This window comes from Triturus cristatus, chromosome 7 (genome assembly GCF_964204655.1).
Source record: "Triturus cristatus chromosome 7, aTriCri1.1, whole genome shotgun sequence".
NCBI classification, from domain to species: domain Eukaryota; kingdom Metazoa; phylum Chordata; class Amphibia; order Caudata; family Salamandridae; genus Triturus; species Triturus cristatus.
Window position 1 is genome coordinate 314291803 of NC_140590.1, and position 26377 is coordinate 314318179.

A 26377-nucleotide genomic window follows, 5' to 3' on the forward strand; every position below is an offset into this window, starting at 1 on the left:
CTCAAATAACAACCTTCTTAAAACATGGACTTGGCCCAGTTATGTTTATGGAGGACTGAACAGATTTTCCACAAGTATGAAGCACTGTACTACCATATTTAAATAAGATACCGCCATCAGTTTTCCCCAGCATGCTAGGAGGCATCATTCATCCTTTACTCTGACTGAGGGTACATATTGGGTTCCCCACACCTGCTCAATCAGGCAGTCATGAAGTCTGATGTGGAGCAACATAATTAGACTGGAGCCATCTATACAGCTTGAAAATGTCAAAACCATAAGAATCAGCCAGATAAGGTCATGTGGGATGGATGGTGAAACGTTGCACACACTGACATAAAACCATCCCTGCTAGGTGTTACTAATAATATCGACCAGAGAGAACAATAGCACCTGGTGACATCTCGAAGTGGTGGGGCATGAGTGTTACACCGCAAGCAAGCTTGACCAACATAAGGGGCGTGTGGGGGAAATACTCCCCTGCCCCTGAGAAACTTTTGAAAAAATGAGTGGGGAAATGGTTCCTTTTAAAGCAAATTTGTAAAGTTATTGCAAACATGTAGCTTTGGTAATTTTAACACATTAAAAACTGCCCCAAGGGTTTATCACGGAGCGCAACTGCAGCGATGGGAGCCACCGTATGTGCCAACTATTGGACAAGACCCAACGTACTCAGACCCCCACGGTCCTTCTCTTGATCGATGCCGAAAAGGCTTTCGACCGGGTGCATGGTAGACTGCATCTATGCAGATCCACAGGCGCGGATCAGGGTGAATGGGGTCACATCCTGACCATTCCAAATTAGGAGAGGCACGCTACAGGGGTGCCTGCTGTTGCCCCTCCTCTTCGCGTTATATATGGAGCCCATTGCGGAGAGGGTCCGCAAACATCCGGGGATATTAGGGATTAAAATGGGAGATAGAGTGCATAAGATCTCATTATATGCAGACAATGTGGTCCTTTTTATAACACTGCCAGAGCTCTCGCTGGCTTACCTGATAAAGGAACTGGAGTTATTCAGTCTAGCATCCGGCTTTAAAGGTAATCTCCATAAAACACAGGCTCTGAGCCTGACCCTCCCTCAGGCAGAACAACAGGCACTATTTTCACAGTTCACATTAAGATGGGCTACGGAAGGTGTCAAGTACTTGGGCTTGCAGATGTTCCTCACCATGGCCAAAACAGCACAAGTGAATTACTCCAGCCTGCTGCCGAGATTAGGTACAAGCTCATGAGCTGGAAGAGGCATATCCTGTCCTGGCTAGGTAGATTAACTGCTGTCAAAATTACCACGCTCCCACGGATACTGGATGTGATGCAGACGCTACCGCTTAGTCCCCCTCCCAACATGCTAGCAAAAATGCAACATCTCATTTGTACCTTTGTCTGGAGGGGTAAGAAACCGAGAATGGCCCGACACCAGACGTACCTTAAACAGGAGGACGGGGATTGGGGTCCCATGTTTAGAACTGTATTTCCAGGTGGCACAACTTAGATACATGCTCAAATGGTATAAACTGGAATCAGAGAAGCATTGGTGCTTCATAGACCGCTCGATAGCAGGCATGCACAACTGGAAGGTCCCGTGGCTCCTCCGAAAGCATCGCCCCTGCGGAGTATATGTGTCGCCGGTTCTGAGGGCTACCATGGCGGTGTGGGCCAGAGTGTAGGTGCCATATGGCTCATCGACCCCGATGTCTCCCCTGACCCTATTTATAGGCAATCCTGACTTTCTGCCGGCTCACAAGGGAAATAGTTTTCTCCATTGGCAAGAGGCCAACTGTAAACGCATTGGGGATTTGTTTGATGAACATTGGGGTAATGCAATTCACTAGCCGCACTGAAGGCTATGGGGTCCCTAGAAAGGAGTACTGGGAGTATCTGGCTCTTCATCATTGGGTTACCCAGCCACAGGTGTGCCCCCATGCTAGCCAAACACATACAAAATTTGAGAAATGGTACATCACTAGAACAACAGACAAACAGCTGAACATTTACACCTTTTTAAACACTCCCAGACAGTCCGGTAAATCCCCCGTGCAGCGTCGGTGGGAATCGGACTTGGAATATGAGTTCTCACCCAAGGAATGGAGTGATATTGTGCACAGGACCAGAGCATCTGCATGCAGTACAGTGGGCAAAGAGTTGTTTTTGAAGATTGCACATTATTGGTACTATACGCCGGCATGGCTACTTAAATGGAAACCGGGGGAGACGGCACAATGTTGTCGTAACTGTGGTCAACTGGGCACGCTCACCCATATTCTCTGGTCATGTCGGAAAATACAGGAATTTGGGGAGATAATCCTTCGAGACATAGACACAATCTATCACACGGATTTAAAAAAACTCCCCAGATTTATACTTCTAGGGTTGCCTAATGCCTTGATGTACCCCCTTAAGTCTGATGGCTCTCGTGCTAGGAGCAGCCAAGCAGGTATTACTGGCTAGATGGGGCACGGTGTAGATGCCGTCCCACTTAGACTGGCTATATAAGCTAGGGGCACCACTAGGTATGGAAAATAATACAGCAGGCCTTACACACTCCCTCCCTAAGTTTGACAAAACCTGGGGGGCCACCATAGAATGTTTTTCAAACAAATTCAAGGAACTCACCTGCCCAAAGTATCTCAGAGTGCTCCACCTCACTAGTTCCCCCCACCCACAAGTATAAGACATCACCCAACCCCCGACCAGTTTACATATAGGACGCATGCCTGGCCCGCCTCACACACATACAGGAAATAGACCTTCGTACCCCCCCCTCTTCTTTCCTACTTTCTTCTTTCTATACTCTTATCTTCAGTTAAATGAACGATCCCCACTGGCCAGTGGATGTAGGTTGCGGCTATTTTATTGTTTGATCTTTTCAATCTAATAAAAAGATTTAAACCATAAAAACTGTCCCATAACCAGGGGAGGGTCCTGCCTTTGAGCGTTGGGGCATTGACCCACTCATATTTTGACCCCACTGACCCCATTTTATGTGCATATAACTTTTATTTTAAAAATACTCCATACATTCATTTTCATGCCTCGTGCCCACAGCAGTCTGCCTTCAGTCACTGGCGTCAGCGGCTAAGTGGGTGGGGTTTCAATTTTGATAGACAAGACACCGAACACCAGTAATATACTGGAGCGAGAGCATGGCACCTAAGCCCAAAGTGCGCATATCAGGTTGGACGGCTGCATTTCTCCGGCCAGGCCGACATGCACACTAGAGGCCTCTCTCCAGTGAGTGGGGGTTGCTCAAAACCGCAGATCCCCAGTCTCCTAATGATGGGGAGTTTTCCTGCTCAAACTAAATCTAGCACTGCGCTCATGCTGTATAACAGCAAGGGAGCAGTGTCCGGATTGGCTGTCAGGTTGAGGGTCAGTTTGCTGCTTCTGCTAAGCTAGTGGAGGAGATGTTGCAACTTGCCAATGGTATGTTTTTCACGTTATTTTCATCAACTGGGCCTTTTTCCCACCTTAATTGTGCGGCTCGTGTTTGTGGAACTCAATTATACTTTCACCAAGCATAGAAAACAAACCATGTGGTGTAGCCAAGAAGGTTCGAGTCACAAGAAACCTTTTAACATTGATTTGCAGGAATTTCGACTTCAACATATCGACTACCGTTACATCATCAACATAAAGGCTGCTTGGGTGCTACCCAATGGTAGAGCTCTCCCTTGTACTAAATTTGCTGAGTGGTCGCAGCCCCAGAGCCGGGTCAGCTGAGCCCATGTCCATTTCTAGGCTTTCACAAGAGCTCCTTGCCTTCTGGGAGCAATAGTGATGATTCACTTCAGTAGGACTATTTTTCAGTGCTGATGCTCGGAAGAGATTGGCGAGGAGTTTTGAGTAGGTCCTGACCTGGTGAACCATCACCGTTCCTGCCATGTTATTTCCAAAAAGGTTGCATTCTGGGACGTGTAGTTATACGGTTGGCTTCACTTAAATTGACTGACTTTCCGCTTGAGACTCAGCAGCGGCAGCTCACCTAGAAGGGAAGGCGTGGGGTAGGATGGCAACATATGCATGAACTACATGCAGGCAGGCATGAACTAAGACTGACCCCAGCCTGGTATGAAAGGGAGAGGCAAGAACACATGCCGCATAACTTTATAATCTTTGTAGTGCCGCATTTCCCTCTCAGACACACACACTGGATTACTACACTCTTAGAATAGGGTGGCCACTCAGCCAGTATTTGAACCAACACTCTGCCCTACCTTCCTCTCCTTCCTGTGCTGCAGAAGCAGGACCATGGCCTGCATGGGCAGCATGGGGTCTTCTATCGGAGTGAGGCACACAGGAGCTATAAGGTGCACTGATATGTCACCTCTCATACCTTGTGCTGCTGCCAGCATGCTCCTGCTTTCTCGGTGTCCTGTCATAGCACATGCAATTGTCACGCACACACTGCAACACTTTACTGCTGCAAAATTTCCTGTCATCTGCACTGATGTACTCAGCATCTCACAGCTATTTTTTGGGCCGCTGAGCAAGCAAACCAAAGGATGCACTCGAACACAACACACAATTGTGGGGATACCAAGCAATAATGTCTTCAGTCAAATTGTGCTGCACATCTGTGCGTCTTTCGCCATGGTGACTGCTTGTGTAGCTCCTAAATTGCTTTAAAGCACTGTGCCGAACAGAAGACGGAAGTCAGAGACTTTAGAAAGTAAGATAGAGTAGGTGAGAGGGACGTTCTTCACACTTGAAGTTGTCAAAAATGACATAGGAGGAGTTCGCTCACTCTTGGTTTTTTCCCCTTTGTGTTCTGGTTCATGCATAATTGACTTTTCTTTGCAAAAGGCTGAGCTACAGGACTTACAATGCAAGGGGTAGGATGTTGCCTCAAAAAAGGTTGGCACAAATGGGGCAGAGTCTGTCACAGTACAGCTACACCAATAGGCAGGACCACTGGAATTATATAGAAGGGAAGGACCCAGTTATGCAGCTACTTTGGCTAAATTATGCAGCAAGAAACAGCAAATTATACAGCGTAATATGGCACATTATGTGATAGTATAATGTTATGATCTTCCTGTCATCGTGGTCGCGCGTCGCGTGACTCGGTAGAATGTCCATAGTGCCAACGTTTTAATGAGTTGACTGTGCGCTCGCGTCCAGTCAGTTGAGCGGCTGCTGGCTGAAGGATGAGGCGCGCTGATGCTATGTGCTATGAGTAATAAACCTGTGGAATCAACTCTCTGTTTCCCTGTCATGTTGTGATTACAACATGTTTTTGGCGACGAGCTTCAGTCAGCGGAGCACATAGCGTACAGCGATGAATCTATGTGTGCTCTGCGCTGATCAGATGTAATTTGTGGAAAGGTGTGAGGCACTCGGTGCGAGATGACTTCACTGCGGGGTGAGAAGACGCCTATTGTGACAACTCAACGCGTCGCTAACGAGTTTGTCTCCCTGAAGAGAACACCTCCTTGAAGGAACAGCGTACGGTGACCGTGAGTAAGTGAAGCACTGAGAGGTGTTAAAGAGCGTTCTGTGGTGCAGGGTGAGGAGACGCTTGTAGTGAACCCCCAACGCGTCGCCCTTGTGTTTATCTGCCGCATATCCAATCCAGCTGAGAGATTTGACACAGTGGTGCTTTGAGCCTTTCCCCAAACTGAGCATTTAAGGGAACAACATTAAAAGTTACCAGGCAACAAAGCATTGGCTGAGGTAACCCAGGCATAGCGGTGCTTCCCCTCCTCTCCTAGGCACTACGGGAGGAAAGGCACCATGACAGCTGTTGAGTATGAGGAAACACGGTAGTCAGCTGACAATGAACTGACACGTGTAGAAAATATTTCCTCACAGTGTCACTCTCCCAATGCTGGTAGCATTCAGGAAAGCAGAAAAGGAAACTTAGAGGAGGACGCTGCCACCTGCTTGAGTAAGATCGGAAGCGCACCACCTCTTCCCTTAGCTGACAAACCTGTCTATTACACATGCCGAGAATCAGCTGTATCAACGGAGCATGTGGCGCAGACGAGTTCATTTTATGTCAATAGCTCGTGACCCGCACCATGCGCTGGAGATCCCACACACCACTGTGTTGGACACTCCTCTTGTGAAGAATTAAAGTTTACATCCAGTAATGTCCCTTGAGAGGCAGCTGACAGACATAGCAAGGAGCACTTCATAAACAATTTGTGCGGTGGAAGTAAAGAACGTCGCTTCAATCTTTTGTATTCTTCCTTTTGACTTCCTGCTCATTCAATATGGAGGTCACAGCATTAGATGTTTCAGCTGTTTCTTCTCTTCCACATTTTCTCAGCCAACCAGGCAGTCCCAGTATAGAATGGGATGAGTGGATTGAAATGTTTGACAATTACTTGGAAGCATTGGATGCCCAAGATTTCAGCTCAAATAGGAAAAAAGCTATTTTGCTCACCAATTTGGGTAAAGAGGGTCAACATATTTTCAAGTACCTGCCTGTTGTCACCAATGAACATGGCCAACCCACTGAAGATGGCTTTCAAGAAGCACGTGAAAGGTTGGAGGTTAGGTTTGCAAAGGAGACTAATGTCGTCATGAGGAGATACACATTTTATACTCAACCTCAGAGAGTTGGAGAATCCATTGATGACTTCATTACGAGACTCCGTGAGCTTTCAATAAAGTGTACATTTGGAACCATGGCTGAGGAAATGATACATGATCAACTCATTGTGCAATGTAGAAGCAGAAAGACACAGGAATGCTTATGGGCTGCCAAAGACCCCTCTCTGAAAGATGCAATTGACATTGCAAAAATAGTTGAAGAATCAGAGTTCTTTATGGAGGAAATGGATCGCAGAGATTCCAAACTGAACATTACTAATAAAAGTGAAACATCCTTTGTAGAGGGTGGTGAAGGGGATGTGGCTGCCTCTAACAGATTTAAAGGTGGGAGGAGAACTTATGGCAGCAGGCTGTATCCCAGTAAGTTTGGTAATAAGACTTGTGGCAAGTGCGGGAGCACTTATCACATGTCGGACTCTAAACATTCCTGGGCCATTGGCAAAGAATGTAGAAAGTGTGGCCATAAAGGTAATTTCACCAGAGATGCCAACAAGGGAAAGGTAACAATGTTGTCTGAGGAGACAAATGTTAGTGAATGTTTGTTCAGACCAGACAGAATTCTTTGTGTCGAACCTTCCCTAGATGATGTTGTAGATAATGAAGCTGTTCTTCTCACCAATCCTTTCAGCGTAGATTATAAGAGGAGATGTAGACCCAATGCAGAGTTTGTCATTGCTAACAGGAATATTAAGCTAATGGTTGATTGGGGGTCCTTACATACCATCATACCTAATAGAATATACCAAGAGGAATGGCCCCACATGAACCTATTACCCAAAGACATAAATCCCGGTGGGTATCAAGGTGAGCAGATAGACATACCAGGTTACATTTTGACGGACATTTTCTTCAAAAACAGGTCTGTCAAAGGGAAAGTTTATGTGCTGAATCCGGGCCCCCCATATTGGGTTGGCATCACCAGTATGACCTCCATATTAGGATTGACCCTCACGCTGTTGAACAAGTAATGGTGGTGGAAGGCCTCTCAGTTGAATATATTTTGGAGGGAGGTAAAGAAGTTTTCAGAGACCCACTTGGTAATTTAGAAGGTTACGTTCACAAAATAAAACTTAAAAACATGGTGACATCCTTGTTCAACATAAGCTTAGGAAGGTTCCCATCATGGTGAGAGGGAAGGTCAAAAAGATGTTGGATGAAATGTTATCCAGTGGTGTCATTGAGCCCCTTGAGTGCTCTGCTTGGGTTTCTCCTTTTGTTATTTCAGAGAAGGCAGATGGAAATTTACATTTCTGTGTTGATTTGAGGAGTTTAAACCAGATTATCATCCCTGACACCTTTCCCCTACCCAATATCAACGAGTTAATGGTATTGTTACAAGGAGCAAACATTTTCTCCAAACTAGACCTTCATCATGCTTATCACTAAATACGTTTGCACAACTCCTCTAAACATTTGACAGCCTTTATCACCATGGAAGGTATCTTTCAATTTCCCAGGATGCCTTTCGGCTTCTCCTTGGCTGCTAGTGTTTTTCAGAGGATGGTATCAGAAGTGTTTAAAGGTCTAAAAAATATCATCTGCTTCCAAGATGATATCCTGGTCTTTGGTGATAGCGTGAGCAGCCACAACTTAGCGTTAAAAGATGCCCTTGCCAGACTTTTGGAATCTGGTTTAACGCTGCGTAGAGAAAAGTGTTCCTTCCTTGCCACAGAGGTGGAGTACTTAGGACACTCCATTTCTTCTGAAGGTGTCAAACCCAAGAGAGAGTTACTTGCATCTATAAAATTGGCTCCCATTCCCAGTAACAGAGACCAGCTGCGTTCATTTATTGGAGTACTACTCAAAGTTTGTGAAGAATTTCGCAAGTAAAACTGAACCTTTAAAAGTACTTATGAGGAAATGTATCAATTTCATTTGGGGAACTGATCAGCAAAAATTGTTTTGATAACATCAAGCTTGAAATCTGTAATGCAGGTATTCTGGTTCCTTTCGATGTTAACGCAAAAACTATTGTCACTGATGATGCCAGTGACACTGGCATTGGTGCTGTGTTATCTCAGAATGATGGTACCTCAGAAAAAACTGTAGCATTTACTTCCCGGACCTTGACTTCTATCAAACGTCATTACTCTGTAATAGAAAAAGAAACCCTAGCAGCCACATGGGGTGTCGAATATTTCAGAACATATGTTTGGGGGCGCAGGTTTCTCCTCCACACCAACTATAAACCATTAGTCAAACAAAATTCTGTCACCAGTTGGAACAGGGAAAGGGTCAGCTAGACTAGCTCGCTGAGCCTCCAGGTTGCAAGAATACAACTTCAATATCGAGTTTATATCTGGTTGGCGCAATGTTCAGGCTGACTGTCTGTCACATCTGCCCTTAGACTGGGAAGAAGTGGACAAAAGTGGGATGTGAAAGAGTGAAAGAGAAGGAGCTATCTCCAGTGTCAATGATGTTGTTCAGCGGAGCTGTGGTGTAGTCAGTAAAGAAGAATGGGCGGAGGCCATGTCACAAGATGAGGTCCTAAAAGTTGTTCTCAGTCTCATTCTTAAAAGTAGGAGTAGGGAGTGTACATTAACCACTAGTGTTAGACCCTTTAATGCTGTCATTGATGAACTATCCACTGTCACTGATCAGATTGTCATGCGTGGCGATAAGATAATTCCCCCATTTGGCATTCACAAAAGGCTATTCAGCTTAGCCCATGAAGGACACTTAGGACAGACTATTACCAAAAAATGTTTGCGGAATGAATTCTGGTGGCCGGGCATGGATAGTGAGGTGGTTGATTGGGTTGAAAGATGCAGTGAATGCAGAGAGTGTAAGAAGAGACTTAAGGTCGCACCACAGTCTGTCCCGAGTTCTATCCATGATCCTGGTGTGGTTTGGCATATCATTTGCTTGACTTCATTGGACCTATGCCAGGAGTTCACCCCAGCAAGAGATTAGGTATGGTTGTAATGGATTTTCACTCTAGATGGCTTCTTGTGTATCTGTTTCCTGAGATTACCACTAGAGTCACCATTAAAGTGCTGCGCACCATTTTTAAAGAGGAAGGTTTTCCCAATGTCCTTATTATGGACAATGGCACTCAATTAACTTCCATTGAAATGTGTGAGTTTCGTCGTGAGTGTGGTATTAAACATTCCCTCACCACATTGTACAACCCTCAATCCAATGGGATTGTGTAAAGAGCCAACCGTATGATTAAAGGAGCTATTGGTTTGGCTCTCACCAATAATCTTGACATTGATGAGACCTTAAATGAATTAGTGTGGGCTTACCGTACCACTGAAAATTCCACAACTGATGTGGTTCCCTTCATTGTCATGCGCGGTAGAAAACCATCTTCCAAACTAGTACCTTCATGGGTCAGAGAGTTGTCGGAAGGGGAAAATGTGAGTGGCAGTGATAAGGGTACCCCCATGCATGCATCCCCTCTTGTACACTCCCAAAACAAGCCTTCTCTCAACCTTCTTCTTGGAGACTGGGTCAAAGTCAGATCTGGTCATTGGATCAAAGGCCTATGCAAGTTTTGTGGTCCTTTCAAAGTTCAGTAGGTGCATCCTTTGTATGTTGTGTTGGCCAATGGAGAAAAATGGAATTTACGCAGAGTAGCCAAGTATCGCTCATGAGATAAATCTTCCAAAGCCATTGTCAACAGGAATTCTTGTTCGGGTTTCATGTTGGCTCATGATCATGAATTGCTCAACAGTTCCCGTACTTGTACCGAGATGAGAGTGTCAGGTCCCAGTGGTGATAATTTGGGTAATAGCCTAAGGTTTAATGTTGAGAATCCAGAGTCTCATGGTCCTCAAGATACACAACTGTGTCAAAAACCCTTACGTGTCAGGAGACTTCCTCAACACTTGCAAGATTTCATGGTGGGGTGATTTGCCCTCATTCTTATTTATTCATGGTGGGTGGGTTTTGCTCTCACTGTTATCTTATTGCCCTTCACTCTTCTCACTGCTCCATTGCTCTGTTTCCATGCCTTTCCCTTTGCCCCTGTTCTCTCTTTGTTCTCTTCTTCCGTTTTTCCTCTATTCATTTGCTCTACGTGCATGTAGAGGAAAGGGGGTATATTATGATCTTCCTGTCACCGTGGTCACGCAACTCGGTAGAATGTCCATAGTGCCAACGTTCTAATGAGTTGACTGTGCGCTCACGTCTTGTCAGTTGAGCGGCTGCTGGCTGAAGGATGAGGCTCGCTGATGCTATGTGTTATGAGAAATAAACCTGTGGGATCAACTCTCTGTTTCCGTGTCATGCTGTGATTACAACATATTACATCATTATTTTATCATTATTGCACATGGTAACACGGTCTGGGCAATTATTTCACTCTTTGAGTACCAGTTTAACACTTAAATACATCAATATGCAATTTAAAGATGACCAGTCAAACCTTGTGAAAAGCTTTACACTGTGTGATGAAACATGTACCCATGCTTGGAGTAATTTTTGATCTGTTCCAGCTAGAATTTTTTTTTTTGTTAAAATCTGCAGATTAGGCAGCAGGTGATGGATTATATGGCAAATGCTGCAACTTCACAATTATGCATAAAGTGCCGCGGATGCAGAATTACATTGTTCCAGTGGCCCTGCCAATAGGCCTGTGCCTATGAAGAGCCAGTGTGACAAGAAAAGTCAGTTGCACGTCAAGCAATTGACCACCCCCGTTTCTACCTCAGTACTGACTCCCCATTAGTGTTTCACTGGCTGAGGCCTGTCTGCAATGTTCCTTACTTTACTGTGGGCTACCCAGGGGCCGGTCCTCCACTAGGGCGGAGGAGCGTCGCCCCACTGCTTTCTCGCAGTGCGAGATGCTGAAATATAAAATGGTAATAACTTTCAGTTATTACCATTTTCTGTTAGGTTGCAGTCAGGTGGGCGGGTGGGAAGGTGGGCAGGGCTGCTCTGCGAGCAGGGTAGGGGAGGAGTGGTGCGCCCACGCCTGAGTGCACAAAGAATGTTTGGTCGGCCTTCTGGGGATGCCCAAACCAGTCGTGCGCGGAGAACAACCTTTACAACGCAACTTTTACAACGCACTACCATTACAACGAAACTGTTAAAACGCAAGTGGATTTACAAGGCATTCCATTACAACGCAAGTCTTTACATCGACTTGCGCTGGATGGCGTGCTAACATTACAAATAGTGTAGTTTACTATCCCAACACCTTCCCTACTGTTAAGTGGACTGGATTTGGAATAGTAAATTACACTTTTCTAATGTTAGCACGCCATCTAGCGCAAGTCGATGTAAAGACTTGCGTTGTAATGGCATGCGTTATAAATCCACTTGTGTTGTAACAGTTTCGTTGTAACAGCATGCGTTGTAACAGCACGCGTTGTAACGTCATACATCCGTCGTGCGCACTCTGCCCTTCTCCATGCAGGCTGCAATGCAGTCTGCATGGAGAACATGGCCTCTCCATAAGCCCCTGGCTGGGAGGCATCCTGACCAATCACAACACTGCTTGCAGCATTGTGATTGGCTTAGGGAAGGGAGCCTGGCTGCCTGCTTCCTGTTCCTGTCTCAGGCATTAGAGCAGGAGCAGAGAAGGCGCAGGACCCGGCCGGTGGAAAGGTACGTTTTTAATTTTATTTTATTATTATTAAATTAAACCCCGCCCCACGCGACCTCCCCATATGACCCTTCCCTCCCCACGTGGCACACCCTCCCAGCTGCGACCCCCACCCCTCCAACCGCAAGCCATGCCGGCCACGACTGGGGCCACCAGGCTACCTCACTCATCAGGCCTCAGTGACTATTGCATCACCACTTGATCTGTGTCAGTCCATTGCATCTCTCCTCAAAAATACAAAAGTCACCAGGGTTACAGTCGGAGCCTCCAGAAGGATCTTTATATTAATATTTTGTCACAAGTCTGATGAAATCTAATTGAATGGAGACCCAGCTGTGCGCAAATCTCTCTGCATTTGTCGTGCTGATGGGAAGGAGAATGATTGAGGGTGAAATGGCCCAGTATACGGGGTCAGAGTTTGTCCACTATGTCAGGCGGTCGGTATTTTAAGGGAAATAGGTGATATGCCACTTGTTTCAAAATTGGACCCATGGTTTCAGAAGAAGATGACATGTCACATTTTACTCCTGATCAATACATGAAACAATAACTTTTTTTCTAGAAAGTGATTCTCATTGCAGTTTTTGGAATACCTTTCTTTTCAGCAGCCTCTGTGTGCCTACAAAACACTTTTTCTCATTTCACGTCTGTTCTGTCCACGTGGATTCTTTGCACTAAGCAGCTCCAGTAGTCATTTTATTGACTGACAAACCTTGGCATGTTATGCATGGTTGCAGAATGTCATCTACTTTCCCCCAAACAAATGCCATCTGCCCCAAACCTGATAGACTGCAAGATGTAGGTGAGAGGGCTGAATCACTACACTAGTCCCAGCTATCAGGAGTGCTTCTAGACTGAATTGGTAGGAAAAACATGATTTAATTTTACATCAGGATGGGGGTGATGTGATCATATTTCTTGATCCGCTGAATGAGAAGTACAGTATCACAGAGAGGGAGGTATGACGCACCTTGTAGCCGGGTACAGCGGGAACGATGAGTTGCTAGTTAACCCTATTCCCTTGGGGGTGACACCCATGCGTGCTCAATAAACACGACACGTTTACCACCTCCTCCGGGGGAAAGGGAAAAAAGGGACAAAGAAATCAAAATAAAATAATCTGCTGCTGCTAGGCGCTGGAACGGGATGTCTTCGCTAGATCGAACTTCACTCGCCTATGCTCCACCCCATAAACCCTGTAAGTGAGACATAAAACACACACTGCATCAGGCGAGCTCTAAGGGCACTCCTCCCATCTCCCCGCACTCCCAAGGAAGCCACACTTACAGAAACAACGCTCGTTATCCTCCACACAGCAGTAACGTCAAAACAAAATAGAAAGCCTTAGTGCTTATGCAGTCTCTTGCAATACGTAGAAGGTACTTATCTCAAGTGTCGCAGAGTCCAGATTGCAGGGCCAGGATAACAGACCTGTCTTCCTTCCTTGGTTACCTCACCAAGTAACAGACGGAGAGGCGCAGTGCTCTCCTGATGTCGCGTAGCTCCCTCCCGTCCACGTTGGTCCGGAGCAAGCGGAGAAGGAACTGTGTGCACCCTCGATATTGTTGGCCAAGTCTCCTCTGAGGTTCAGGGGCTTCGCGTCACAAGACGCGCTGTGGGGTCAATGTACTGGGAGCCGTTACTGTCTCCGTGACCCGATTTTCTGTGGCGCATGCGCCCAAAGCTGTTCTAGTAGCGCGATGCGCTACGGAAGGAATGTTTCCTGCTAACGAGCACAACGCCCTGTGATGTATCCGTCGGAAAGAAATACAGACGACGGTCTCTCAGCACGAGTGGATTTCACTCGTCGGCTTACGTCCAGTCCTCAGGGAATCCAGGAAATGTTCTAAGTGGCAAGCCCCACGTTCCCAGTGGGCGGAGCTTAAGTAAACCAATCCCGTGCACTCTCAGGATTGTGGGAGCGGTAGTTCTTTCTCCCAGGCTCATGGGAGAGGTAGTTCTAATTCCCCCTTCCACATTCACACCATGCATTATGTGCCTCCTCTAGAGCGTCTCCTCACCCTAGACCTGACAGTACCCCCTCCCAATGGCCGTCGTCTCGGCGGACTGCCTGGTTTCGTGGGGTAGCGGGAGTGAAATCGTCGTAACAATCTCGGACAATGGAGATTGGTCTCGGGCTCCCATGAACGGTCCTCAGGACCGTAACCCTTCCAATCGACTAGGTAGAGCACTCGTCCTCTGACGACCTTGGAATCTAGGATGCTGTGCACTTCGTATTCCTCTTCTCCTTCTACCTCTATCACTGAGGGTCGGACTGGTAACCGTGTACCTGGGCGGCATGGTTTGAGTAGGGATACATGAAATACCGAGTGGATTCGCCACTGTAGTGGCAGTGTAAGTTTCATGGCAACAGGATTTATGGCCTTGACTATTGTGTAGGGTCCTATGTATTTGGGTTGTAATCGGTTATTCCCTTTGAGTTTTAAGGGTTTGGTACTAAGCCACACCCTGTCTCCTACTTCGTATAGTGGTTCAGGTGTTCTCTTTTTATCTGCCTGTTTTTTGTCTCTTACATGAGCCTCTTCTAAATGCTTTTTGGCAGTGTCTAATGTCAGTTTGAGGTGCGCATGGTGTTCCTGTATGGATGGATGCGTGGATACTACTGGGTGTTCGAAGGGTAGCATGTTGGGATGGAACCGCTGGAGACAATAGAAGGGTGAACACCCCAAATAAGAATGGGAGGTATTGTTGTACGCAAATTCCGCTGTCCATAGTAATCTGCTCCATTCTTCCTGGTGTTGCAGCGTGAAACAGCGAAGGTATTGCTCTAAGGTTTGGTTGAGCCTTTCGGTTTTTCCATCCGTTTGGGGATGATAGCTGGTAGATAGACGGGCGTCGATTTTCATGATTTCGCATAAGTTTTTCCAAAATTTGGACGTGAACTGGGTTCCCCTATCGGTGATGATGATGGACAGCACTCCATGTAGTTTAATTATGTTCTGTAGAAAGATAGAGGCTAAGGCACCTGAAGTGGGTAAATTGGTAAGAGCGAGGAAATGCCCCATTTTGGTCAGATGGTCGATTACCACTAAAATGGTGTCGTAACCGTGGCTAAGGGGCATTTCCACTATAAAGTCCATGGAGACTGTGTGCCACGGGGCTGGTGGTGTGGGAATTGGTCTGAGTAACCCACTGGGTCGTTGATGTTGTGCCTTGGCTTGGAAACAAACGGAGCATTCAGAAACGTATGTGGTTACATCCTTATGCAGAGATTCCCACCAAAAATATCTGGTTAGGGCAAGTCCTGTTTTATGAATTCCTGGATGTCCCCCCAGGGTGGAGTCGTGAATCCACTGTAAGGCCTGTTGTTGGAGAGGCCTTGTGGGCAGAAGGAGTTTGTTCTTATGGTATAGCAATCCGTCTTTCTCATACCGATGTTGGGGGGCTTCCTGCACCCAGGATGCTTGATCGACTGATGAGGAATGTTCTTTTACTTCTTTAAGAAAGTCTTGGGAAGAGAGTATCACCACCATCTCTTTGGGGAAGGACGCCTTCTGCAGGATCACGGGAGGTTCTTCTTCCTCCTTAGGTTCCGTGATTCCAGCAGATTGGGGACTAGAAAGTGTGCCTGCCTTTCCATTCTGGGGGCCTGGTCTGCACTTGATAATGAAGTCAAAGTCTGCAAAAAATAGTGACCATAGAAGTTGCCGGGGTGTCAGGGCTCGGGCGCTTTTCAGGAATAACAGGTTTCGGTGGTCCGTATATATCTCTACGGTGTGCTTGGCTCCCAACAGATGGTGTCTCCATTCCTTACAGGCTCGTTTGATGGCCAATAGCTCCTTGTCGGAGATAGTGTAGTTGGCCTCACATGGGGTTAATTTTTTAGAATAGAAGGCAACTGGATGCAATTGACCGGTCTCTGGGTGTCGTTGTGACAGTATTCCTCCCACCGCATAATACAAAGCGTCTGTCTCTAGGATGAAGGGTTGTGACGCATCCGGATGTCGTAATATGGGGGCGCACGTAAAACGCCGTTTGAGATTCTGAAAGGCTTCTTCGGCTAGTGTTGACCAGTGGAACACCGCCCCTTTTCTCAAAAGATGTGTCATTGGCTGAATGATCTTCGAGAAGTCTCGTATGAATCTTCTATAAAAATTCGCAAACCCCAGGAAGCTTTGCAGGGCCTTTACACTGGAAGGAGATTCCCACTCCCGAATGGCCCGTGTCTTCTTTGTATCCATACAGAGTCCCTTCGGACCGATGACATACCCCAGGAATTCCATTTCTTGAGTATGAAAGAAGCACTTTTCGAGTTTTGCATAAAGGGAATGCCTTTGGAGCCTTTCCAATACTGCTGCCACATGAATGATGTGGTCTGTCATGGAGGAGGAATATACTAAAATGTCGTCGATGTAGACAAGACAGGGCACATCCAATAATCCTCTCAGCACCTCATCCATAAAAAACTGGAAGGCGGCGGGGGCATTGCAGAGTCCAAAAGGCATTACCTGGTACTCATACAGGCCAAATTTGGTTCAAAACGCCGTCTTCCATTCATCCCCCCGCCGTACTCGTACCAAATGGTATGCTCCACGGAGGTCCAATTTCGTGAATACCGTGGCCCCTTTCAACTGATCCAACAGTACGGGGATTAAGGAGAGTGGGTACCTGTTCTTCTTTGTGATGCGGTTGAGGGCTTTATAATCTATACACGCCTGTAAGCCTCCCTCACGCTTTGGAATAAAAAAAAGAGGCGAGGACGCCGGAGAGGTAGAGTGATGAATGAATCCATTGGCCAATAGCTTACTCAAGTATTGTTGCAGGGACGTATTTTCTGCTTCAGTGAGGGCGTATATGCGACTGCACGGTGTGCTGGCTCCAGGTTCGAGGTCAATGACACAGTCATACGCCCTATGGGGGGGAAGGTTACTAGCTTCCTGTTCATTGAATACGTTCTGCTAGTTCCGGTACTCGTTAGGTAGAATCGTGGTACAATTCACGCTTGCGGGAACATAACTGTTGGCTAGAAATTCCGCGGGGTTGTTTTTGTTGGGCTGTGTTAGTACTGTCTCGTGATTATAATGCTCAGTACAATAGGGAGAGTTCAAAGTAACCGTCCTTGCTGCCCACTGTACAAAAGGATCATGGAGCGTGAGCCAAGGCATGCCCAATATCAGGGTAAACTGGGGGGACGTCTATTAAATCGAATTGGATAAACTCTCTGTGACGCACTGTGATCCGCATCTGAACCAAGGGAGTATGGTATCTTATGGGTCCTGATGTTAACTCCGAGCCGTCCACAGCCTTAACCAACTCTGGTATCTTCTTCTTAACTCCTTGCAGGCCTATTTCTCGCGCATAGTTTTGATCAATAAAGTTGCCTGTTGCTCCGGAGTCCAATAAAGCATGCACAGATATCAGTCCTGCTTCCGGTACATCCAAGGTAACGTAGACGTTGAGATGGGCAACAGCGTGCTGGACGGTATTAACCGCTGCATGGCAGACCTCGTCCTCTTGTGACCTCAAACAAGGGGTCTGAATCGTGTTTGGGCGATCTAGTTTTCCGACAGTTCTGGTGAGCATACCATCGCAGGTACTTTCTGCTCCCCCTTGCCTTCTCGATACGGAAGTCTGGTTTTTGCTTTACACTCCTTAATGAAGTGTCCTGACTTCCCGCAATATAAACATAGACGTTGTTTTCTTCTTTTTTTTTCCCTCTCCTCTTGGGTTAATGGTCCTCTGATACCACCTATCTGCATGGGTTCGGTCCCATCCATGCTGGGGGTGGTTCCCTCGTTGACCGCTCGGGAGCGAGGCAAGGTGTATCTAACCTCGGAACGTGGTTTATCTCCTTTCCTCTCCTGTAATCGATGATCTAGCTGTACAGTGAGATCAATTAGCTCATCACAGGCGGAGGGCAGGTGTACCACTTGGGCCAAGACGTCTTTGAGCTCACTCCTCAATCCTTGATAATATAGGGAGGATCGTTTTTCCATGGGTCAGTCTGTTTCGGAAATGAGTCTATTAAAGGTAGTGATGTATGAAAGTAAGTCTTGACTACCTTGTTTCAATGTGAGTAATTCCCTGTCTAATGAGAGGAGGTGCGCCTTCCTATCGAACAGTTTGCGCATTTCGTCACAGAAGGTGTCAAAATCTCTCAAGGGTGGGTCATCCCTTTCTATGAGGGGAAAGGACCAGGTAGCCACGTTCCCTCCCAGATAGGACATGATGAACGCGGTTTTTGTCTGATCATTATGGAACACGGCCGGCTTACACATGAAGTGCAACTTGCACTGTCCCAGGAAAATACCAAACTTCTTTGGGTCTCCGAAGAAACGTTCGGGTGGTGCTAAGGGCAAGTGGGCGGGCTGAATAACTTGTATGGTAGAAGGGCCCGAACCACCCCCTGTCGTCTGAGCTGACTGTCCTACTCCTCCCCCCTGATGGTTGGGCGGAGGTAGCATCCAAGGTTTAATATATTGAGCTCCTCGTGCATCGCTAGGCCCAAGACGAGACAACCCTGCGACCTCCCGCCTCATAGTACTCATTTCATTGTGGAGCTCTGAGTTCTCACCACGAATTGTTTCTACTTCTATTCGCAAGGCTGTTAGCGTTTCCAGCACCGAAGTAAGCACGGTGTTGGTATCCATCGTTCAGGCTGTATGTAACCGTGGGCTTGCCACTCTATCACAGAGAGGCAGGTATGACGCACCTTGTAGCCGGGTACAGCGGGAACGATGTGTTGCTAGTTAACCCTATCCCCTTGGGGGTGACACCCATGCGTGCTCAATAAACACGACACGTTTACCACCTCCTCCGGGGGAAAGGGAAAAAAGGGACAAAGAAATCAAAATTAAATAATCTGCTGCTGCCAGGCGCTGGAACGGGATGTCTTCGCTAGATCGAACTTCACTCGCCTATGCTCCACCCCATAAACCCAGTAAGTGAGACATAAAACACACAATGCATCAGGCGAGCTCTAAGGGCACTCCTCCCTTCTCCCCGCACTCCCAAAGAAGGCACACTTACAGAAACAATGCTCGTTATCCTCCACACAGCAGTAACGTCAAAACAAAATAGAAAGCCTTAGTGCTTATGCAGTCTCTTGCAATACGTAGAAGGTACTTATCTCAAGTGTCGCAGAGTCCAGATTGCAGGTCCAGGATAACAGACCTGTCTTCCTTCCTTGGTTACCTCACCAAGTAACAGACGGAGAGGCGCAGTGCTCTCCTGATGTCGCGTAGCTCCCTCCCGTCCACGTTGGTCCGGAGCAAGCGGAGAAGGAACTGTGTGCACCCTCGATATTGTTGGCCAAGTCTCCTCTGAGGTTCAGGGGCTTCGCGTCACAAGACGCGCTGTGGGGTCAATGTACTGGGAGCCGTTACTGTCTCCGTGTCCGTGACCCGATTTTCTGTGGCGCAAGCGCCCAAAGCTGTTCTAGTAGCGCGACGCGCTACGGCAAGGAATGTTTCCTGCTAACGGGCACAACGCCCTGTGATGTATCCGTCGGAAAGAAATACAGACGACGGTCTCTCAGCACGAGTGGATTTCACTCGTCGGCTTACGTCCAGTCCTCAGGGAATCCAGGAAATGTTCTGAGTGGCAAGCCCCGTGTTCCCAGTGGGCGGAGCTTACGTAAACCAATCCCGTGCACTCTCAGGATTGTGGGAGCGGTAGTTCTTTCTCCCAGGCTCATGGGAGAGGTAGTTCTAATTCCCCCTTCCACATTCACACCATGCATTATGTGCCTCCTCTAGAGCATCTCCTCACCCTAGACCTGACATACAGTGCCTTGTAGGGTGCCCTACTGCCTTTTAATGTTTAGTCCTTGATTTCTCATTGTGTCCATTCTGACTTATCTCAATAACTTGTATTTCCTCCGTAGATGTCATTTGTAATGGTACAGCAATAAATAATAAAGTCATCTCTGAGGTACTCAGCATTATCGCAAAGGCTGTTATGAAGTTCTCTGGTTATACTGAATAAGCAACTACCTACATCGTTATCATATGGAATCTCTTTATGATGATATCATGACTGCACTTTCACATTTGCTTTATTCACATTTGCTTGAAAATGCACCATTTGCCCACTCTTTTTCCCAAATTTTCTTGTGGAGAGGACCCCCCCACCCCCGACCCTACATAATGTTAATGTAATGTTAATGTTGGGCGGGCGCGCTCACTGCGTTCGCTCGCCACCAGGCCCTCAGCCGAAACTTTTACTTTCAAATGTCAACAGTTGGTACTGCCCATAGCCTAATGCATTACATATGGTCATCTGTAGTGTGCAAATTGTACAGTGACAAGTAAGGTTTTTAAAATATCTTACCCGCACACACGACTGTCTCAGCACTGCACCTGGTTGGTAAAACTGAAAGATCATGCCATATTTGTGATCTCATAACCAGCATGGTCGTTGCATAAATTAATATGTTAATGTAAAGTATGTCCTGATCAAAAACTGTAGCAATATGTAGTATTTAACTATCCAAGTACATGTATATAATACATGGTGGGAGATTCTGTTATCTCTTTAAGACCTGTCTCAAATTTTCTTCTGGCAGTCTAGTTATGACATGTAGTATGACTGATTTATTTATCTATTTATATACATTTACAAAATAAATCTACTTTGAACATTTAAGGGCTAGTCACTGTGATTTGTCTGACTGGACACAATGATGAGACAGCAAGACATAAACATGTAGGGACACCCTACACACTGCTGCACGCCGTAGCCAGGGCCTGAAGAAATATAATTTCACCACCACCACCACCCTGCTGGAACTCCATTACCACCCGTTGGTGGCACACTACATTATCAAAACCAGCTGCATCATTAAACAAGCATTTGCAATGTAATAGGTCTCGCATTTACGCAAGACCTATTGCATTGCAAATGGTAGGCATCACTGACAACGGAAGGCAGGGTGGGCGGGCGGGGAGAGAAGGCATGGACAACTGGAGGACCGGCGGGGAAGAAGGCATGTACAACATGGGGGGAGCAGGCACGGACAACAGGCGGGCGGGGGAGAAGACACGGACAACGAGAGGGCAGGCAATGGGGGAGAAAGCACAGACAACGGGAGGGAGGTCAGGGGGAAGAGAAGGCACAACAACAGGGGGCAGGGGAGAGTAAAGAAGCATGTCATGCCTGCAGTAGGAGAACGTCATTTACAAAAATAGTGCTCACCTTCTAAATAACACGTACCGTGTAACAACCGAAGTAAAGGGGCCAGTCGCCATGGGAGGTGACAAATGAAGAGGCGGCAGTACTAAGGAGGGACTAACAAGCCCATTGATGAATTAGAAGCCAGCATTTAGGACAGACAATGACACAAGCCAATGGCAAATATGGGCGGAGAGTGGGCGGGGCTTCTATTCCCTACTCCTCTACAATAAGTCCCACAGAGTAGCGCATGCACGCTGACTCTAGGCTCGACCCAAAAAATGCAAGTTTAGATGGGAACTTTTGGAAGGGCTCAGCATGTGAATTTCGGGTGTAAAGGGAGCATTTTGCAAACTACATTAATAAAGTGATAGAGGACAAGGGGCTGTACAGCACATTTGAGGGAAGGGGCGTGAGAAAGGGTGCCCACCCCACCTTCAGGCCTACAAGCTAACTATTGGAAGGAGAGAAAGAATACAACTGGAGCTGCAGAGGGAAGAGATGTTGAAAAGGACCACTGGAATATGGGGAGGGGAAATGGGGAAAGTATGGCAAGGGTTGACCTAGTTTCAATATTTAAAACAAGCATTTGCAATGCAATCGGTCTGGCCTTTGGGACCTTATATGTATTTAGCTATGCAGCACATTAACCTGGGAGTTGAAACATCTACTGTTCTTTAACATGGAGCGAAAATAAGCACCAAACTGCGTGACACGCCAGGTATGGGAACACATGGAGAGAAATATTGCCTTTCAGCGGGAAATGGTATAGTCCAAAGCTCTGTTCTTAATATAAAATCAGGTGCTTCGGTGGTAGTATCAAATCCAAGATTTGAAAAAAATATTATTGTCTACGGGTGCTCATGGAAAACAATTTCTATGGACTGGAATCTAGAGAATGCTAAAGTGATTCAAGTATTTTAATGACCTCTGCTGGTCACTTTCTATCAAGAAAGTTTAATAGAGGCAGTTGCTACAAAAATAACAAAAAGAAAGTCCCTAAGCAGAAAGCAATTCTGGTATTTTTCTGACCTCTGCCTGTCGTTTTCTATTAAAACAGTTAAATAGAGGCAGTTAAACAGAAAAAAAGTCCCTAGGCGGAAGCAGACAAGTCCTAGGGCTGATCTCCAGTGCCCACAAAATACATACACATATAAGTATATACTAAAGTATATACAAGAGTTCTTGAATGCTCGACCTAAAAACGGCCTGGGTGATGGTGTGATGGCCAGAAAAGCCATTGTTACCAGCAGAGCCCCTCTTATCTTGTCGACAAGCTCATCTTCTCTTGGGGTCTCTAGGCAAACCGACAGTCAGGACACCGTTCAACTGAAGACTAAGAAATGTAAAAAAGAAAACAACAAACCTCTAAGCCTTTTCCATCTATGTACCCAGGATTTGGAACAACATCCCTGTAGCAATCAACACTGCAAATAGGAAGGTACCTGGCATCTTCTTTTGCAGAGTCCTACACGTGGCTGCGCACCAGGACACAGAATCTACAGCTAATGGAAAGAGACACAAGATTTAGAATTGAAGCCTACCATCACCCCCTTAGCGGGCCCACTAAAGGTCTGATTTTTTAGCCAGTGTGCCTAGGTCAAGACAGAAATTAAAGACCGATAAAAGTGAACATTCAAAACCATAAGTCTTTCATTTTTGTGCACATCCTATAATACAATAGGAAACAAGCATTTACAATGCAATGGTCTCGGCAATATTATAGGTAGAGCTATTGGTATTGCTCATTATTTTTTTATCATTTTTGTATCCCTAAATAAATGGCATTGTCATTTCTATTGGCATTAGCTTTTTTTATGCATATGTGATACCTATTGCATTAGCAGTGAGGTAGTGAGAGAGTGAGGTGGTGATCTTTTTAGAGAGAGAAGTAGTGAGATAGTGAGGTAGTGATATAGATAGAGGGGAGTAGTGATGTATAGAGAGTTATGTAGTGAGAGAGAGTGAGGTAGATAGAGTGTGAGGTAGTGAAAGAGTGAGTTAGTGAGTGAGAGGTATTTTCTGACGTAGTGAGATAGAAACAGTGAGTGATGTTGTGAGGCAGTGAGAGAGAAAGATTGAGGTAGTGAAAGAGAGAGTGAGGTAGTGAGGGATGTTGTGAGGTATTAAGATAGAAACAGAGAGTGATGTAGTGAAGTAGTGAGATAGAGTGAGGTAGTGAAAGAGTGAGTGTAAGTGACTTAGTGTATTTGAGAGAGAGAGTGAGGTAGTGAGATAGAGAGAGTGAATTAGTGATTTAGAAAGAGAGAGTGAAGTTATGAGGTAGTGAGAGAGGGATGTAGTGAAGTTTTGAGAGAGTGTGTTGTGATATACAATGCAATGGTCTCGGCATTGTTAAAGTTAGAGCTATTGGCATTGCTCATGACATTATATTTGTTTATATTTTTGTTTTTAAAACATTTAAAGAAACGGCATTGTTATTTACAATGTCAATAGCTTAATCACTCTCAAATGCGCGTCCTATTTAATTTGCACCCACACACACAAAGCCACCCACACACACAGAGCCAACCACAGAGCCACTCACACAGAGCAACCCACACACAAATAGAGCCACCCACAGAGCCACCTACACACACACACACGCAGTAGCCCACTGACCTATTTACATTATGTGCACTTTGTGATCTGCATGGTACATGTTATTTGCTGCAGGGACATTAACCCTATGTGCTACCTTTCCAGGAGTCAAAACTTCCACTAGACAAAACTCCGATCTCTCTCTAGGAAGAACATTAAACACCCGAGTAGTCATGACATTTTTATTGTTGCCGAAAATTGCTGGAGGCCAGGAAGGAGGCAGCAAGTGCTTGTAAAACCTTAATTTACTTGCAAACATATTGTCTCCACCCAAAGTCAGCGCCCGGTCTCACCGGTTGCACTGCCCTAGAGCTGGCCATTCTCAAGGGTGCTGTGACCTAAGTGACAGAGTCACTGTTGTTCTTGGCTGTGCTGCTTCATAGGGCCGCTGATCATTGGAGATCAGCTTGATTCGAAGCTCTACTACATTTTGGCAGGTTGGGAAATCAAAACACATGCATGTAGAGCGATCTGATCAGCTTTATGTTTTGCAAGCAACAACACAAACAGCTGGTGACGGCCCTTACACACTGGTTGAAAACAGTAAACAGGTTAACATGATCTCAAACCTTAGTTTACATTTCTGAAACATTGTGAAAGTTGTGCGAGTTCTAGGGACTACATTTATACTATATGAAGCATTGTATAAAAGCAGCATCCGCGAGTCATGCTACAATAGATGAAAAACTTGTGGTTAAAACCCAACAAAAGGCCGATGCCGTTGGTCCAAGGGGATGCAGTAAGTACTCTGAAGCATACCCAAAGGGTACAGTACTGGGTGTTGCATCTAATGTATCACAACGATGGATACATGCAATGATGAAAATAACCGGACCGGTGGTTATTAAGGGCCCCTAATGTTAAAGAAAAATTAAAATGCAATGAGCAGTGGAATAGGCCAACCAGAGCATTGCATAACTCGTGTTCCTTGTGAATCTAAAAGAACAAACTGCACGTACCCGTGTAATACACCACTATAGGCAAACTCAATATCTATATTTCTCTCATATGCGGAGAAAGCGTATCAGCATATGGGCGAGGCACCCACTCACCTGCAAAGAATGGACCCAAATTAGAATTGAGAATATTATACAACGATGTGTCCAATTTGGCAAATAGATGCTGTATTTAACATACCTCGTGTGACCCATAAACGGTACCTAATGATACCATACGCCTCTCTAATGTCGGGAGCAAAACCGCACCATATCTCGGCGTTTGCCTTGAAAGGACTCCCAGAACCAGAAGTTACTTGTAGTGCGACCACAACGATGTGAAGCTAGTCTGTGTTATCTATTAATTGTCTACGAACTCCTACCATATTTAGAAGGTGTTTACTCACAAATACAAAAAAAAGTGTTATGTAACCCAATATGCATAACAAGTAAGGGGAAAGCCGTAAATAACGTAACCCCATCAATCAAGCTTTTGTGTAGCAAAAATGTATAATATACCACACAATGGCACAGCATATAGGTTGCTAATATGAAAGTTCACAACAGAGTTTACATTTCAATTAAAGTGATTGGCAACCTGTCCGATTGTTTTAATAATCGTGAAGACAATCATCGAGGAAAGGGAACTGAGGTTGCACAACTTTTGTGAGGGTACAGAAACGAGTGGTAGATTTGGGGGGGGGGGCGCACGGAGGGCTTGATCGAGGCCCAGGGAGGGCGAAGGCGCAAAGGCAGTGTCGACGAAGGCTTCGGGTGCCTGGGAGAGGTGTGCAGGGACAGAGCGAACTTAGGCGAACACGGGTCCGAGTGAGAGCCGAGTTCTCGGAGGCAGATGGTATAAACAGTTCGAGTTAGAAATCTTACCTTGTTTCCAGTTCGGCGCTTTCCTCCTTTCTGTATTTTTCTTTTTACCACTTCCGTCTCAGAAAAGGAGCGAAGCAACTCGGTTAAGGCAGCTCCTTCATAGCCCACGGGCCCCCAAAAATCGGGAGGGGCTTCTCCCAGCCTGCAATGGAACCATGATCCCAGAGCGCGAGCTGGATGCGAGCTTGGGGCTCTAAAAAGGGAAGACGGCGGAAAATCCAAGCCGCTGCTGCCTGCTCTCCACCTTCCTTGAGACTGCCGCGGCGAGCGTGGTATAATTGCAGTGAACGAAAAACAAGGCTGAGAAGTGACCTGCTTAGTGATCGCGAAATGCTCAGACAGTCAAGGAAGCGATAATTGCGCGGGGAAGTTGATGTGAGGTTAAAAACATGCAAGGGAGGCGGCTACGGAAGAAATTGTGATACATCTGTGAGCGTGATGCTAGCTTACCGGTTAATCCTTGTTATAGGGCTGGACCGGGGGCATCAATGTGCTCGTGAACAATTCTGCAGAATGGGAGAATCGTATCAGTGAAAATGTGTGCTTGAGAAGGCAGAGGTAGACACAATGGATGGTGAGAAGACTCACCAGTTTGCATCCTTTAAGGTTGAAGAGCCACAGGCGTGTGTTAAGAGCCCAGCAGCCAGTCGTTGAGGGAATCGCCCTGAACACCGCCGCCTTTCTCCGAGGTGAAGCAGAAATGCCTCGG

General features: G+C 46.2%; 1 long non-coding RNA gene across 1 annotated transcript in view; it reads right to left on the reverse strand.

Moving 5' to 3' along the window:
• The window catches only part of LOC146809547 (uncharacterized), a 470402-nt gene extending 444568 nt beyond the window's left edge, over positions 1 to 25834 (reverse strand). Inside the window, exons 1-2 of the long non-coding RNA XR_014965561.1 lie at positions 25669 to 25834; positions 22693 to 22752 (exon numbers count right to left, since the gene is read on the reverse strand). This is a non-coding gene — a long non-coding RNA (uncharacterized LOC146809547). The remainder of the gene's footprint in view (positions 1 to 22692; positions 22753 to 25668) is intronic.
• Positions 25835 to 26377: the final 543 nt, after the last annotated feature.